The following is a 16,564-nucleotide window of genomic DNA, read 5'->3' on the forward strand; positions in this document are numbered from 1 at the left end:
AGTTACATATATCTATACCAAATATTATTTAAGATAAATAAACACTAATTATTTTACAATTTTGATAATATTGAACTGTACAACAATGGCATGAATTCATTGCAATATACACCTATGGATACATAAAACTGGGCAATAACACAAATGCACAATATAATTGATTACCTTATGATTAGAATATTACTTTTATTAGGTACTTTAGTATTGGGTGCAGTAGTTTAGTGGATTTAAAAAGTAACTAATTTAAAATTAATAAACCAAGTTAATTTACTTAGTCAACTCGATGCTAAAATCACTCAACTAAAAATAAAGCGCTTTGTCAATGTGCTCCTGTGGCGCAATCGGTCTGTGCGCGGTACTTATAAGACAGTATCTGTTGAGCAATCCTGAGGTTGTGAATTCAAGCCTCACCTGGAGCAAATGTAATTTTTTTTCTAATGTCAACAGTTAATGATTATCATCTGCTTCCTGAGCATCCTGATATGAAGGCAGAAAAAAAACACAAACATGACTGTTTTTAAGGTACCAGTACACACAGCTGCTTTGGTTCATATGCACTGTAAACATTACTTTAGTTAGTCAACAAAATGGAATGCAAAAGACTACCTCTTTATTGGTAAAAGAGTTGCATCAATCTGTTTTGCTGCAATGTAACATGAGGGTCCACACTATTAGGTCTGGATAGTACAATCACATTTCATGCTGGGATTTGTAAAGCAAAGAACACAAATAAACGGCTTTCCTGTATCGCAACAATTAATGATTATACTAATGAAAAAATCAGTTTCACTCAAAGATGTTGCTAAGCCCCAGTGGCCTAATGGATATTGCACTGCCCTCCTAAGCCACGGATTGTGGGTTCAAGTCCCATCTGGGGTGATAGGCTTTATTTCATTAAAATAATTTTGGAGATGTTCCTTTTATTCTTGCTTCATACTGCACAAATGGCTCCACCAGAAACTTTTATCTGCTTATCAATCCGGAACTGTTCAGCTTGCAAAATTATGGCCCAGTATCTAAAAGCAGACATTTATCCTAATGACATTGTGGATTAATTTTCTGAAAAGTTTACTATCACCTGGGACAGTGGCTTCAAGTCCCATCTAGGATGCATGTTCCTTTGTTGCTCATTCTCATTCTAGAAGTTATGCTTTTTTTCAATTCAGGTGACTGTCTTAATGGTATTGCAGAAAATCCATATATACCAAAACATACCTATTAAGTTTTAATTGCAATTTAATATCAGAGTGGCTACAAAATAACAATTTCTATTGCAATTGCTGATGGGTTTCTTGAAGTCCTTTCATCCATGTCATCAAAAGGGTAATTTTCTGCCTTTTATATTTCTTTGGACACTGACTTTACTGACAATTTAGGTGCTTCAGACCAAAAAACAATGTTTACCTTTAAATATAGAGCACAAGTGAGATTTAACTTATTTTTATTTAAAGATACTGCATTTTTTGGTATTAGAGTGTATATTTTCCCTATGCAACATTAAAGTTACATATATCTATACCAAATATTATTTAAGATAAATAAACAGGAATTATTTTACAATTTTGATAATATTGTACTGTACAACAATGGCATGAATTCATTGCAATATACACCTATGGATACATAAAACTGGGCAATAACACAAATGCACAATATAATTGATTACCTTATGATTAGAATATTACTTTTATTAGGTACTTTAGTATTGGGTGCAGTAGTTTAGTGGATTTAAAAAGTAACTAATTTAAAATTAATAAACCAAGTTAATTTACTTAGTCAACTCGATGCTAAAATCACTCAACTAAAAATAAAGCGCTTTGTCCATGTGCTCCTGTGGCGCAATCGGTCTGTGCGCGGTACTTATAAGACAGTATCTGTTGAGCAATCCTGAGGTTGTGAATTCAAGCCTCACCTGGAGCAAATGTAATTTTTTTTCTAATGTCAACAGTTAATGATTATCATCTGCTTCCTGAGCATCCTGATATGAAGGCAGAAAAAAAACACAAACATGACTGTTTTTAAGGTACCAGTACACACAGCTGCTTTGGTTCATATGCACTGTAAACATTACTTTAGTTAGTCAACAAAATGGAATGCAAAAGACTACCTCTTTATTGGTAAAAGAGTTGCATCAATCTGTTTTGCTGCAATGTAACATGAGGGTCCACACTATTAGGTCTGGATAGTACAATCACATTTCATGCTGGGATTTGAAAAGCAAAGAACACAAATAAACGGCTTTCCTATATCGCAACAATTAATGATTATACTAATGAAAAAATCAGTTTCACTCAAAGATGTTACTAAGCCCCAGTTGCCTAATGGATAAGACACTGGCCTCTTAAGCCAGGGATTGTGGGTTCAAGTCCCATCTGGGGAGATAGGTTTATTTCATTAAAATAATTTTGGAGACGTTCCTTTTATTCTTGCTTCATACTGCACAAATGGCTCCACCAGAAACTTTAATCTGTTTAACAATCTGGAACTGTTCAGCTTGCAAAATTATGGCCCAGTATCTAAAAGCAGACATTTATCCTAATGACATTGTGGATTAGTTTCCTGAAAAGTTTACTATCACCTGGGACAGGGGCTTCAAGTCCCATCTAGGATGCATGTCCCTTTGTTGCTCATACTCATTCTAGAAGTTATGCTTTTTTTCAATGCAGGTGACTGTCTTAATGGTATTGCAGAAAATCCATATATACCAAAACATACCTATTAAGTTTTAATTGCAATTTAATATCAGAGTGGCTACAAAATAACAATGTCTATTGCAATTGCTGATGGGTTTCTTGAAGTCCTTTCATCCTTGTCATCAAAAGGGTAATTTTCTGCTTTTTATATTTCTTTGGACACTGACTTTACTGACAATTTAGGTGCTACAGACCAAAAAAACAATGTTTACCTTTAAATATAGAGCACAAGTGAGATTTAACTTATTTTTATTTAAAGATACTGCATTTTTGGTAGTATAGTGTATATTTTCCCTATGCAACATTAAAGTTACATATATCTATACCAAATATTATTTAAGATAAATAAACAGGAATTATTTTACAATTTTGATAATATTGAACTGTACAACAATGGCATGAATTCATTGCAATATACACCTATGGATACATAAAACTGGGCAATAACACAAATGCACAATATAATTGATTACCTTATGATTAGAATATTACTTTTATTAGGTACTTTAGTATTGGGTGCAGTAGTTTAGTGGATTTAAAAAGTAACTAATTTAAAATTAATAAACCAAGTTAATTTACTTAGTCAACTCGAAGCTAAAATCACTCAACTAAAAATAATGCGCTTTGACCATGTGCTCCTGTGGCGCAATCGGTCTGTGCACAGGACTTATAAGACAGTATCTGTTGAGCAATGCTGAGGTTGTGAGTTCAAGCCTCACCTGGAGCAAATGTAATTTTTTTTCTAATGTCATCAGTTAATGATTATCATCTGCTTCCTGAACATCCTGATATGAAGGCAGAAAAAAACCACAAACATGACTGTTTTTAAGTACCAGTACACACAGCTGCTTTGGTTCATATGCACTGTAAACATTACTTTAGTTAGTCAACAAAATGGAATGCAAAAGACTACCTCTTTATTGGTAAAAGAGTTGCATCAATCTGTTTTGCTGCACTGTAACATGAGGGTCCACACTATTAGGTCTGGATAGTACAATCACATTTCATGCTGGGATTTGTAAAGCAAAGAACACAAATAAACGGCTTTCCTATATCGCAACAATTAATGATTATACTAATGAAAAAATCAGTTTCACTCAAAGATGTTACTAAGCCCCAGTTGCCTAATGGATAAGACACTGGCCTCCTAAGCCAGGGATTGTGGGTTCAAGTCCCTTCTGGGGAGATATGTTTATTTCATTAAAATAATGTTGGAGATGTTCCTTTTATTCTTGCTTCATACTGCACAAATGGCTCCACCAGAAACTTTAATCTGCTTAACAATCTGGAACTGTTCAGCTTGCAAAATTATGGCCCAGTATCTAAAAGCAGACATTTATCCTAATGACATTGTGGATTAGTTTCCTGAAAAGTTTACTATCACCTGGGACAGTGGCTTCAAGTCCCATCTAGGATGCATGTCCCTTTGTTGCTCATACTCATTCTAGAAGTTATGCTTTTTTTCAATGCAGGTGACTGTCTTAATGGTATTGCAGAAAATCCATATATACCAAAACATACCTATTAAGTTTTAATTGCAATTTAATATCAGAGTGGCTACAAAATAACAATGTCTATTGCAATTGCTGATGGGTTTCTTGAAGTCCTTTCATCCTTGTCATCAAAAGGGTAATTTTCTGCTTTTTATATTTCTTTGGACACTGACTTTACTGACAATTTAGGTGCTACAGACCAAAAAAACAATGTTTACCTTTAAATATAGAGCACAAGTGAGATTTAACTTATTTTTATTTAAAGATACTGCATTTTTGGTAGTATAGTGTATATTTTCCCTATGCAACATTAAAGTTACATATATCTATACCAAATATTATTTAAGATAAATAAACAGGAATTATTTTACAATTTTGATAATATTGAACTGTACAACAATGGCATGAATTCATTGCAATATACACCTATGGATACATAAAACTGGGCAATAACACAAATGCACAATATAATTGATTACCTTATGATTAGAATATTACTTTTATTAGGTACTTTAGTATTGGGTGCAGTAGTTTAGTGGATTTAAAAAGTAACTAATTTAAAATTAATAAACCAAGTTAATTTACTTAGTCAACTCGAAGCTAAAATCACTCAACTAAAAATAATGCGCTTTGACCATGTGCTCCTGTGGCGCAATCGGTCTGTGCACAGGACTTATAAGACAGTATCTGTTGAGCAATCCTGAGGTTGTGAATTCAAGCCTCACCTGGAGCAAATGTAATTTTTTTTCTAATGTCATCAGTTAATGATTATCATCTGCTTCCTGAACATCCTGATATGAAGGCAGAAAAAAAACACAAACATGACTGTTTTTAAGTACCAGTACACACAGCTGCTTTGGTTCATATGCACTGTAAACATTACTTTAGTTAGTCAACAAAATGGAATGCAAAAGACTACCTCTTTATTGGTAAAAGAGTTGCATCAATCTGTTTTGCTGCACTGTAACATGAGGGTCCACACTATTAGGTCTGGATAGTACAATCACATTTCATGCTGGGATTTGTAAAGCAAAGAACACAAATAAACGGCTTTCCTGTATCGCAACAATTAATGATTATACTAATGAAAAAATCAGTTTCACTCAAAGATGTTACTAAGCCCCAGTGGCCTAATGGATGTGGCACTGGCCTCCTAAGCCAGGGATTGTGGGTTCAAGTCCCATCTGGGGTGATAGGCTTTATTTCATTAAAATAATTTTGGAGATGTTCCTTTTATTCTTGCTTCATACTGCACAAATGGCTCCACCAGAAACTTTTATCTGCTTATCAATCCGGAACTGTTCAGCTTGCAAAATTATGGCCCAGTATCTAAAAGCAGACATTTATCCTAATGACATTGTGGATTAGTTTTCTGAAAAGTTTACTATCACCTGGGACAGTGGCTTCAAGTCCCATCTAGGATGCATGTTCCTTTGTTGCTCATTCTCATTCTAGAAGTTATGCTTTTTTTCAATTCAGGTGACTGTCTTAATGGTATTGCAGAAAATCCATATATACCAAAACATACCTATTAAGTTTTAATTGCAATTTAATATCAGAGTGGCTACAAAATAACAATTTCTATTGCAATTGCTGATGGGTTTCTTGAAGTCCTTTCATCCATGTCATCAAAAGGGTAATTTTCTGCCTTTTATATTTCTTTGGACACTGACTTTACTGACAATTTAGGTGCTTCAGACCAAAAAAACAATGTTTACCTTTAAATATAGAGCACAAGTGAGATTTAACTTATTTTTATTTAAAGATACTGCATTTTTTGGTATTAGAGTGTATATTTTCCCTATGCAACATTAAAGTTACATATATCTATACCAAATATTATTTAATAAAGCGCTTTGTCCATGTGCTCCTGTGGCGCAATCGGTCTGTGCGCGGTACTTATAAGACAGTATCTGTTGAGCAATCCTGAGGTTGTGAATTCAAGCCTCACCTGGAGCAAATGTAATTTTTTTTCTAATGTCAACAGTTAATGATTATCATCTGCTTCCTGAGCATCCTGATATGAAGGCAGAAAAAAAACACAAACATGACTGTTTTTAAGGTACCAGTACACACAGCTGCTTTGGTTCATATGCACTGTAAACATTACTTTAGTTAGTCAACAAAATGGAATGCAAAAGACTACCTCTTTATTGGTAAAAGAGTTGCATCAATCTGTTTTGCTGCAATGTAACATGAGGGTCCACACTATTAGGTCTGGATAGTACAATCACATTTCATGCTGGGATTTGAAAAGCAAAGAACACAAATAAACGGCTTTCCTATATCGCAACAATTAATGATTATACTAATGAAAAAATCAGTTTCACTCAAAGATGTTACTAAGCACCAGTTGCCTAATGGATAAGACACTGGCCTCTTAAGCCAGGGATTGTGGGTTCAAGTCCCATCTGGGGAAATAGGTTTATTTCATTAAAATACTTTTGGAGACGTTCCTTTTATTCTTGCTTCATACTGCACAAATGGCTCCACCAGAAACTTTAATCTGTTTAACAATCTGGAACTGTTCAGCTTGCAAAATTATGGCCCAGTATCTAAAAGCAGACATTTATCCTAATGACATTGTGGATTAGTTTCCTGAAAAGTTTACTATCACCTGGGACAGTGGCTTCAAGTCCCATCTAGGATGCATGTCCCTTTGTTGCTCATACTCATTCTAGAAGTTATGCTTTTTTTCAATGCAGGTGACTGTTTTAATGGTATTGCAGAAAATCCATATATACCAAAACATACCTATTAAGTTTTAATTGCAATTTAATATCAGAGTGGCTACAAAATAACAATGTCTATTGCAATTGCTGATGGGTTTCTTGAAGTCCTTTCATCCTTGTCATCAAAAGGGTAATTTTCTGCTTTTTATATTTCTTTGGACACTGACTTTACTGACAATTTAGGTGCTACAGACCAAAAAAACAATGTTTACCTTTAAATATAGAGCACAAGTGAGATTTAATTTATTTTTAATTAAAGATACTGCACTTTTTGGTAATATAGTGTATATTTTCCCTATGCAACATTAAAGTTACATATATCTATACCAAATATTATTTAAGATAAATAAACAGGAATTATTTTACAATTTTGATAATATTGAACTGTACAACAATGGCATGAATTCATTGCAATATACACCTATGGATACATAAAACTGGGCAATAACACAAATGCACAATATAATTGATTACCTTATGATTAGAATATTACTTTTATTAGGTACTTTAGTATTGGGTGCAGTAGTTTAGTGGATTTAAAAAGTAACTAATTTAAAATTAATAAACCAAGTTAATTTACTTAGTCAACTCGATGCTAAAATCACTCAACTAAAAATAATGCGCTTTGACCATGTCCTCCTGTGGCGCAATCGGTCTGTGCGCAGGACTTATAAGACAGTATCTGTTGAGCAATGCTGAGGTTGTGAGTTCAAGCCTCACCTGGAGCAAATGTAATTTTTTTTCTAATGTCATCAGTTAATGATTATCATCTGCTTCCTGAACATCCTGATATGAAGGCAGAAAAAAAACACAAACATGACTGTTTTTAAGGTACCAGTACACACAGCTGCTTTGGTTCATATGCACTGTAAACATTACTTTAGTTAGTCAACAAAATGGAATGCAAAAGACTACCTCTTTATTGGTAAAAGAGTTGCATCAATCTGTTTTGCTGCACTGTAACATGAGGGTCCACACCATTAGGTCTGGATAGTACAATCACATTTCATGCTGGGATTTGTAAAGCAAAGAACACAAATAAACGGCTTTCCTATATCGCAACAATTAATGATTATACTAATGAAAAAATCAGTTTCACTCAAAGATGTTACTAAGCCCCAGTGGCCTAATGGATTGTGGTTTCAAGTCCCATCTGGGGTGATAGGCTTTATTTCATTAAAATAATATTGGAGATGTTCCTTTCATTCTTGCTTCATACTGCACAAATGGCTCCACCAGAAACTTTAATCTGCTTAACAATCTGGAATTGTTCAGCTTGCAAAATTATGGCCCAGTATCTAAATGCAGACATTTATCCTAATGACATTGTGGATTAGTTTCCTGAAAAGTTTACTATCACCTGGGACAGTGGCTTCAAGTCCCATCTAGGATGCATGTTCCTTTGTTGCTCATACTCATTCTAGAAGTTATGCTTTTTTTCAATGCAGATGACTGTCTTAATGGTATTGCAGAAAATCCATATATACCAAAACATACCTATTAAGTTTTAATTGCAATTTAATATCAGAGTGGCTACAAAATAACAATGTCTATTGCAATTGCTGATGGGTTTCTTGAAGTCCTTTCATCCTTGTCATCAATAGGGTAATTTTCTGCTTTTTATATTTCTTTGGACACTGACTTTACTGACAATTTAGGTGCTTCAGACCAAAAAAACAATGTTTACCTTTAAATATTGAGCACAAGTGAGATTTAACTTATTTTTATTTAAAGATACTGCATTTTTTGGTATTAGAGTGTATATTTTCCCTATGCAACATTAAAGTTACATATATCTATACCAAATATTATTTAAGATAAATAAACAGGAATTATTTTACAATTTTGATAATATTGTACTGTACAACAATGGCATGAATTCATTGCAATATACACCTATGGATACATAAAACTGGGCAATAACACAAATGCACAATATAATTGATTACCTTATGATTAGAATATTACTTTTATTAGGTACTTTAGTATTGGGTGCAGTAGTTTAGTGGATTTAAAAAGTAACTAATTTAAAATTAATAAACCAAGTTAATTTACTTAGTCAACTCGATGCTAAAATCACTCAACTAAAAATAAAGCGCTTTGTCCATGTGCTCCTGTGGCACAATCGGTCTGTGCGCGGTACTTATAAGACAGTATCTGTTGAGCAATCCTGAGGTTGTGAATTCAAGCCTCACCTGGAGCAAATGTAATATTTTTTTCTAATGTCAACAGTTAATGATTATCATCTGCTTCCTGAGCATCCTGATATGAAGGCAGAAAAAAAACACAAACATGACTGTTTTTAAGGTACCAGTACACACAGCTGCTTTGGTTCATATGCACTGTAAACATTACTTTAGTTAGTCAACAAAATGGAATGCAAAAGACTACCTCTTTATTGGTAAAAGAGTTGCATCAATCTGTTTTGCTGCAATGTAACATGAGGGTCCACACTATTAGGTCTGGATAGTACAATCACATTTCATGCTGGGATTTGAAAAGCAAAGAACACAAATAAACGGCTTTCCTATATCGCAACAATTAATGATTATACTAATGAAAAAATCAGTTTCACTCAAAGATGTTACTAAGCACCAGTTGCCTAATGGATAAGACACTGGCCTCTTAAGCCAGGGATTGTGGGTTCAAGTCCCATCTGGGGAAATAGGTTTATTTCATTAAAATACTTTTGGAGACGTTCCTTTTATTCTTGCTTCATACTGCACAAATGGCTCCACCAGAAACTTTAATCTGTTTAACAATCTGGAACTGTTCAGCTTGCAAAATTATGGCCCAGTATCTAAAAGCAGACATTTATCCTAATGACATTGTGGATTAGTTTCCTGAAAAGTTTACTATCACCTGGGACAGTGGCTTCAAGTCCCATCTAGGATGCATGTCCCTTTGTTGCTCATACTCATTCTAGAAGTTATGCTTTTTTTCAATGCAGGTGACTGTTTTAATGGTATTGCAGAAAATCCATATATACCAAAACATACCTATTAAGTTTTAATTGCAATTTAATATCAGAGTGGCTACAAAATAACAATGTCTATTGCAATTGCTGATGGGTTTCTTGAAGTCCTTTCATCCTTGTCATCAAAAGGGTAAATTTCTGCTTTTTATATTTCTTTGGACACTGACTTTACTGACAATTTAGGTGCTACAGACCAAAAAAACAATGTTTACCTTTAAATATAGAGCACAAGTGAGATTTAATTTATTTTTAATTAAAGATACTGCACTTTTTGGTAATATAGTGTATATTTTCCCTATGCAACATTAAAGTTACATATATCTATACCAAATATTATTTAAGATAAATAAACAGGAATTATTTTACAATTTTGATAATATTGAACTGTACAACAATGGCATGAATTCATTGCAATATACACCTATGGATACATAAAACTGGGCAATAACACAAATGCACAATATAATTGATTACCTTATGATTAGAATATTACTTTTATTAGGTACTTTAGTATTGGGTGCAGTAGTTTAGTGGATTTAAAAAGTAACTAATTTAAAATTAATAAACCAAGTTAATTTACTTAGTCAACTCGATGCTAAAATCACTCAACTAAAAATAATGCGCTTTGACCATGTCCTCCTGTGGCGCAATCGGTCTGTGCGCAGGACTTATAAGACAGTATCTGTTGAGCAATGCTGAGGTTGTGAGTTCAAGCCTCACCTGGAGCAAATGTAATTTTTTTTCTAATGTCATCAGTTAATGATTATCATCTGCTTCCTGAACATCCTGATATGAAGGCAGAAAAAAAACACAAACATGACTGTTTTTAAGGTACCAGTACACACAGCTGCTTTGGTTCATATGCACTGTAAACATTACTTTAGTTAGTCAACAAAATGGAATGCAAAAGACTACCTCTTTATTGGTAAAAGAGTTGCATCAATCTGTTTTGCTGCACTGTAACATGAGGGTCCACACCATTAGGTCTGGATAGTACAATCACATTTCATGCTGGGATTTGTAAAGCAAAGAACACAAATAAACGGCTTTCCTATATCGCAACAATTAATGATTATACTAATGAAAAAATCAGTTTCACTCAAAGATGTTACTAAGCCCCAGTTGCCTAATGGATAAGACACTGGCCTCCTAAGCCAGGGATTGTGGGTTCAAGTCCCTTCTGGGGAGATAGGTTTATTTCATTAAAATAATTTTGGAGATGTTCCTTTTATTCTTGCTTCATACTGCACAAATGGCTCCACCAGAAACTTTAATCTGCTTAACAATCTGGAACTGTTCAGCTTGCAAAATTATGGCCCAGTATCTAAAAGCAGACATTTATCCTAATGACATTGTGGATTAGTTTCCTGAAAAGTTTACTATCACCTGGGACAGTGGCTTCAAGTCCCATCTAGGATGCATGTTCCTTTGTTGCTCATACTCATTCTAGAAGTTATGCTTTTTTTCAATGCAGGTGACTGTCTTAATGGTATTGCAGAAAATCCATATATACCAAAACATACCTATTAAGTTTTAATTGCAATTTAATATCAGAGTGGCTACAAAATAACAATGTCTATTGCAATTGCTGATGGGTTTCTTGAAGTCCTTTCATCCTTGTCATCAAAAGGGTAATTTTCTGCTTTTTATATTTCTTTGGACACTGACTTTACTGACAATTTAGGTGCTACAGACCAAAAAAACAATGTTTACCTTTAAATATAGAGCACAAGTGAGATTTAACTTATTTTTATTTAGAGATACTGCATTTTTGGTAGTATAGTGTATATTTTCCCTATGCAACATTAAAGTTACATATATCTATACCAAATATTATTTAAGATAAATAAACAGGAATTATTTTACAATTTTGATAATATTGAACTGTACAACAGTGGCATGAATTCATTGCAATATACACCTATGGATACATAAAACTGGGCAATAACACAAATGCACAGTATAATTGATTACCTTATGATTAGAATATTACTTTTATTAGGTACTTTAGTATTGGGTGCAGTAGTTTAGTGGATTTAAAAAGTAACTAATTTAAAATTAATAAACCAAGTTAATTTACTTAGTCAACTCGAAGCTAAAATCACTCAACTAAAAATAATGCGCTTTGACCATGTGCTCCTGTGGCGCAATCGGTCTGTGCACAGGACTTATAAGACAGTATCTGTTGAGCAATGCTGAGGTTGTGAGTTCAAGCCTCACCTAGAGCAAATGTAATTTTTTTTCTAATGTCATCAGTTAATGATTATCATCTGCTTCCTGAACATCCTGATATGAAGGCAGAAAAAAAACACAAACATGACTGTTTTTAAGTACCAGTACACACAGCTGCTTTGGTTCATATGCACTGTAAACATTACTTTAGTTAGTCAACAAAATGGAATGCAAAAGACTACCTCTTTATTGGTAAAAGAGTTGCATCAATCTGTTTTGCTGCACTGTAACATGAGGGTCCACACTATTAGGTCTGGATAGTACAATCAAATTTCATGCTGGGATTTGTAAAGCAAAGAACACAAATAAACGGCTTTCCTATATCGCAACAATTAATGATTATACTAATGAAAAAATTAGTTTCACTCAAAGATGTTACTAAGCCCCAGTTGCCTAATGGATAAGACACTGGCCTCCTAAGCCAGGGATTGTGGGTTCAAGTCCCATCTGGGGAGAAAGGTTTATTTCATTAAAATAATTTTGGAGATGTTCCTTTTATTCTTGCTTCATACTGCACAAATGGCTCCACCAGAAACTTTAATCTGCTTAACAATCTGGAACTGTTCAGCTTGCAAAATTATGGCCCAGTATCTAAAAGCAGATATTTATCCTAATGACATTGTGGATTAGTTTCCTGAAAAGTTTACTATCCCCTGGGACAGTGGCTTCAAGTCCCATCTAGGATGCATGTCCCTTTGTTGCTCATACTCATTCTAGAAGTTATGCTTTTTTTCAATGCAGGTGACTGTCTTAATGGTATTGCAGAAAATCCATATATACCAAAACATACCTATTAAGTTTTAATTGCAATTTAATATCAGAGTGGCTACAAAATAACAATGTCTATTGCAATTGCTGATGGGTTTCTTGAAGTCCTATCATCCTTGTCATCAAAAGGGTAATTTTCTGCTTTTTATATTTCTTTGGACACTGACTTTACTGACAATTTAGGTGCTACAGACCAAAAAAACAATGTTTACCTTTAAATATAGAGCACAAGTGAGATTTAACTTATTTTTATTTAAAGATACTGCATTTTTGGTAGTATAGTGTATATTTTCCCTATGCAACATTAAAGTTACATATATCTATACCAAATATTATTTAAGATAAATAAACAGGAATTATTTTACAATTTTGATAATATTGAACTGTACAACAATGGCATGAATTCATTGCAATATACACCTATGGATACATAAAACTGGGCAATAACACAAATGCACAATATAATTGATTACCTTATGATTAGAATATTACTTTTATTAGGTACTTTAGTATTGGGTGCAGTAGTTTAGTGGATTTAAAAAGTAACTAATTTAAAATTAATAAACCAAGTTAATATACTTAGTCAACTCGATGCTAAAATCACTCAACTAAAAATAAAGTGCTTTGTCCATGTGCTCCTGTGGCGCAATCGGTCTGTGCGCGGTACTTATAAGACAGTATCTGTTGAGCAATGCTGAGGTTGTGAGTTCAAGCCTCACCTGGAGCAAATGTAATTTTTTTTCTAATGTCATCAGTTAATGATTATCATCTGCTTCCTGAACATCCTGATATGAAGGCAGAAAAAAAACACAAACATGACTGTTTTTAAGTACCAGTACACACAGCTGCTTTGGTTCATATGCACTGTAAACATTACTTTAGTTAGTCAACAAAATGGAATGCAAAAGACTACCTCTTTATTGGTAAAAGAGTTGCATCAATCTGTTTTGCTGCACTGTAACATGAGGGTCCACCCTATTAGGTCTGGATAGTACAATCAAATTTCATGCTGGGATTTGTAAAGCAAAGAACACAAATAAATGGCTTTCCTATATCGCAACAATTAATGATTATACTAATGAAAAAATCAGTTTCACTCAAAGATGTTACTAAGCCCCAGTGGCCTAATGGATAAGGCACTGGCCTCCTAAGCTAGGGATTGTGGGTTCAAGTCCCGTCTGGGGTGATAGGCTTTATTTCATTAAAATAATTTTGGAGATGTTCCTTTTATTCTTGCTTCATACTGCACAAATGGCTCCACCAGAAACTTTTATCTGCTTATCAATCCGGAACTGTTCAGCTTGCAAAATTATGGCCCAGTATCTAAAAGCAGACATTTATCCTAATGACATTGTGGATTAGTTTTCTGAAAAGTTTACTATCACCTGGGACAGTGGCTTCAAGTCCCATCTAGGATGCATGTTCCTTTGTTGCTCATTCTCATTCTAGAAGTTATGCTTTTTTTCAATTCAGGTGACTGTCTTAATGGAATTGCAGAAAATCCATATATAACAAAACATACCTATTAAGTTTTAATTGCAATTTAATATCAGAGTGGCTACAAAATAACAATTTCTATTGCAATTGCTGATGGGTTTCTTGAAGTCCTTTCATCAATGTCATCAAAAGGGTAATTATCTGCCATTTATATTTCTTTGGACACTGACTTTACTGACAATTTAGGTGCTTCAGACCAAAAAAACAATGTTTACCTTTAAATATAGAGCACAAGTGAGATTTAACTTATTTTTATTTAAAGATACTGCATTTTTGGTAGTATAGTGTATATTTTCCCTATGCAACATTAAAGTTACATATATCTATACCAAATATTATTTAAGATAAATAAACAGGAATTATTTTACAATTTTGATAATATTGAACTGTACAACAATGGCATGAATTCATTGCAATATACACCTATGGATACATAAAACTGGGCAATAACACAAATGCACAATATAATTGATTACCTTATGATTAGAATATTACTTTTATTAGGTACTTTAGTATTGGGTGCAGTAGTTTAGTGGATTTAAAAAGTAACTAATTTAAAATTAATAAACCAAGTTAATTTACTTAGTCAACTCGAAGCTAAAATCACTCAACTAAAAATAATGCGCTTTGGCCATGTGCTCCTGTGGTGCAATCGGTCTGTGCACAGGACTTATAAGACAGTATCTGTTGAGCAATGCTGAGGTTGTGAGTTCAAGCCTCACCTGGAGCAAATGTAATTTTTTTTCTAATGTCATCAGTTAATGATTATCATCTGCTTCCTGAACATCCTGATATGAAGGCAGAAAAAAAACACAAACATGACTGTTTTTAAGTACCAGTACACACAGCTGCTTTGGTTCATATGCACTGTAAACATTACTTTAGTTAGTCAACAAAATGGAATGCAAAAGACTACCTCTTTATTGGTAAAAGAGTTGCATCAATCTGTTTTGCTGCACTGTAACATGAGGGTCTACACTATTAGGTCTGGATAGTACAATCAAATTTCATGCTGGGATTTGTAAAGCAAAGAACACAAATAAATGGCTTTCCTATATCGCAACAATGATTATACTAATGAAAAAATCAGTTTCACTCAAAGATGTTACTAAGCCCCAGTGGCCTAAAGGATAAGACACTGGCCTCCTAAGCCAGGGATTGTGGGTTCAAGTCCCGTCTGGGGTGATAGGCTTTATTTCATTAAAATAATTTTGGAGATGTTCCTTTTATTCTTGCTTCATACTGCACAAATGGCTCCACCAGAAACTTTTATCTGCTTATCAATCCGGAACTGTTCAGCTTGCAAAAATATGGCCCATTATCTAAAAGCAGACATTTATCCTAATGACATTGTGGATTAGTTTTCTGAAAAGTTTACTATCACCTGGGACAGTGGCTTCAAGTCCCATCTAGGATGCATGTTCCTTTGTTGCTCATTCTCATTCTAGAAGTTATGCTTTTTTTCAATTCAGGTGACTGTCTTAATGGTATTGCAGAAAATCCATATATAACAAAACATACCTATAAAGTTTTAATTGCAATTTAATATCAGAGTGGCTACAAAATAACAATGTCTATTGCAATTGCTGATGGGTTTCTTGAAGTCCTTTCATCCTTGTCATCAAAAGGGTAATTTTCTGCTTTTTATATTTCTTTGGACACTGACTTTACTGACAATTTAGGTGCTACAGACCAAAAAAACAATGTTTACCTTTAAATATAGAGCACAAGTGAGATTTAACTTATTTTTATTTAGAGATACTGCATTTTTGGTAGTATACTGTATATTTTCCCTATGCAACATTAAAGTTACATATATCTATACCAAATATTATTTAAGATAAATAAACAGGAATTATTTTACAATTTTGATAATATTGAACTGTACAACAGTGGCATGAATTCATTGCAATATACACCTATGGATACATAAAATTGGGCAATAACACAAATGCACAATATAATTGATTACCTTATGATTAGAATATTACTTTTATTAGGTACTTTAGTATTGGGTGCAGTAGTTTAGTGGATTTAAAAAGTAACTAATTTAAAATTAATAAACCAAGTTAATTTACTTAGTCAACTCGAAGCTAAAATCACTCAACTAAAAATAATGCGCTTTGACCATGTGCTCCTGTGGCGCAATCGGTCTGTGCACAGGACTTATAA

General features: G+C 33.6%; 2 non-coding genes across 2 annotated transcripts; both read left to right on the forward strand.

The window, feature by feature from the left end:
- Window positions 1–5,305: 5,305 nt before the first annotated feature.
- TRNAR-CCU (transfer RNA arginine (anticodon CCU)) lies at window positions 5,306–5,378 on the forward strand. The gene has a single exon. It is a non-coding gene; the product is annotated as a tRNA-Arg (tRNA).
- Window positions 5,379–14,008: 8,630 nt separating this feature from the next.
- Window positions 14,009–14,081, forward strand: TRNAR-CCU (transfer RNA arginine (anticodon CCU)). The gene has a single exon. It is a non-coding gene; the product is annotated as a tRNA-Arg (tRNA).
- The last annotated feature ends 2,483 nt before the right edge of the window (window positions 14,082–16,564 follow it).

Source organism: Taudactylus pleione, unplaced genomic scaffold, assembly GCF_031769625.1.
Source record: "Taudactylus pleione unplaced genomic scaffold, aTauple2 ptg000473l, whole genome shotgun sequence".
Classification (NCBI taxonomy): domain Eukaryota; kingdom Metazoa; phylum Chordata; class Amphibia; order Anura; family Myobatrachidae; genus Taudactylus; species Taudactylus pleione.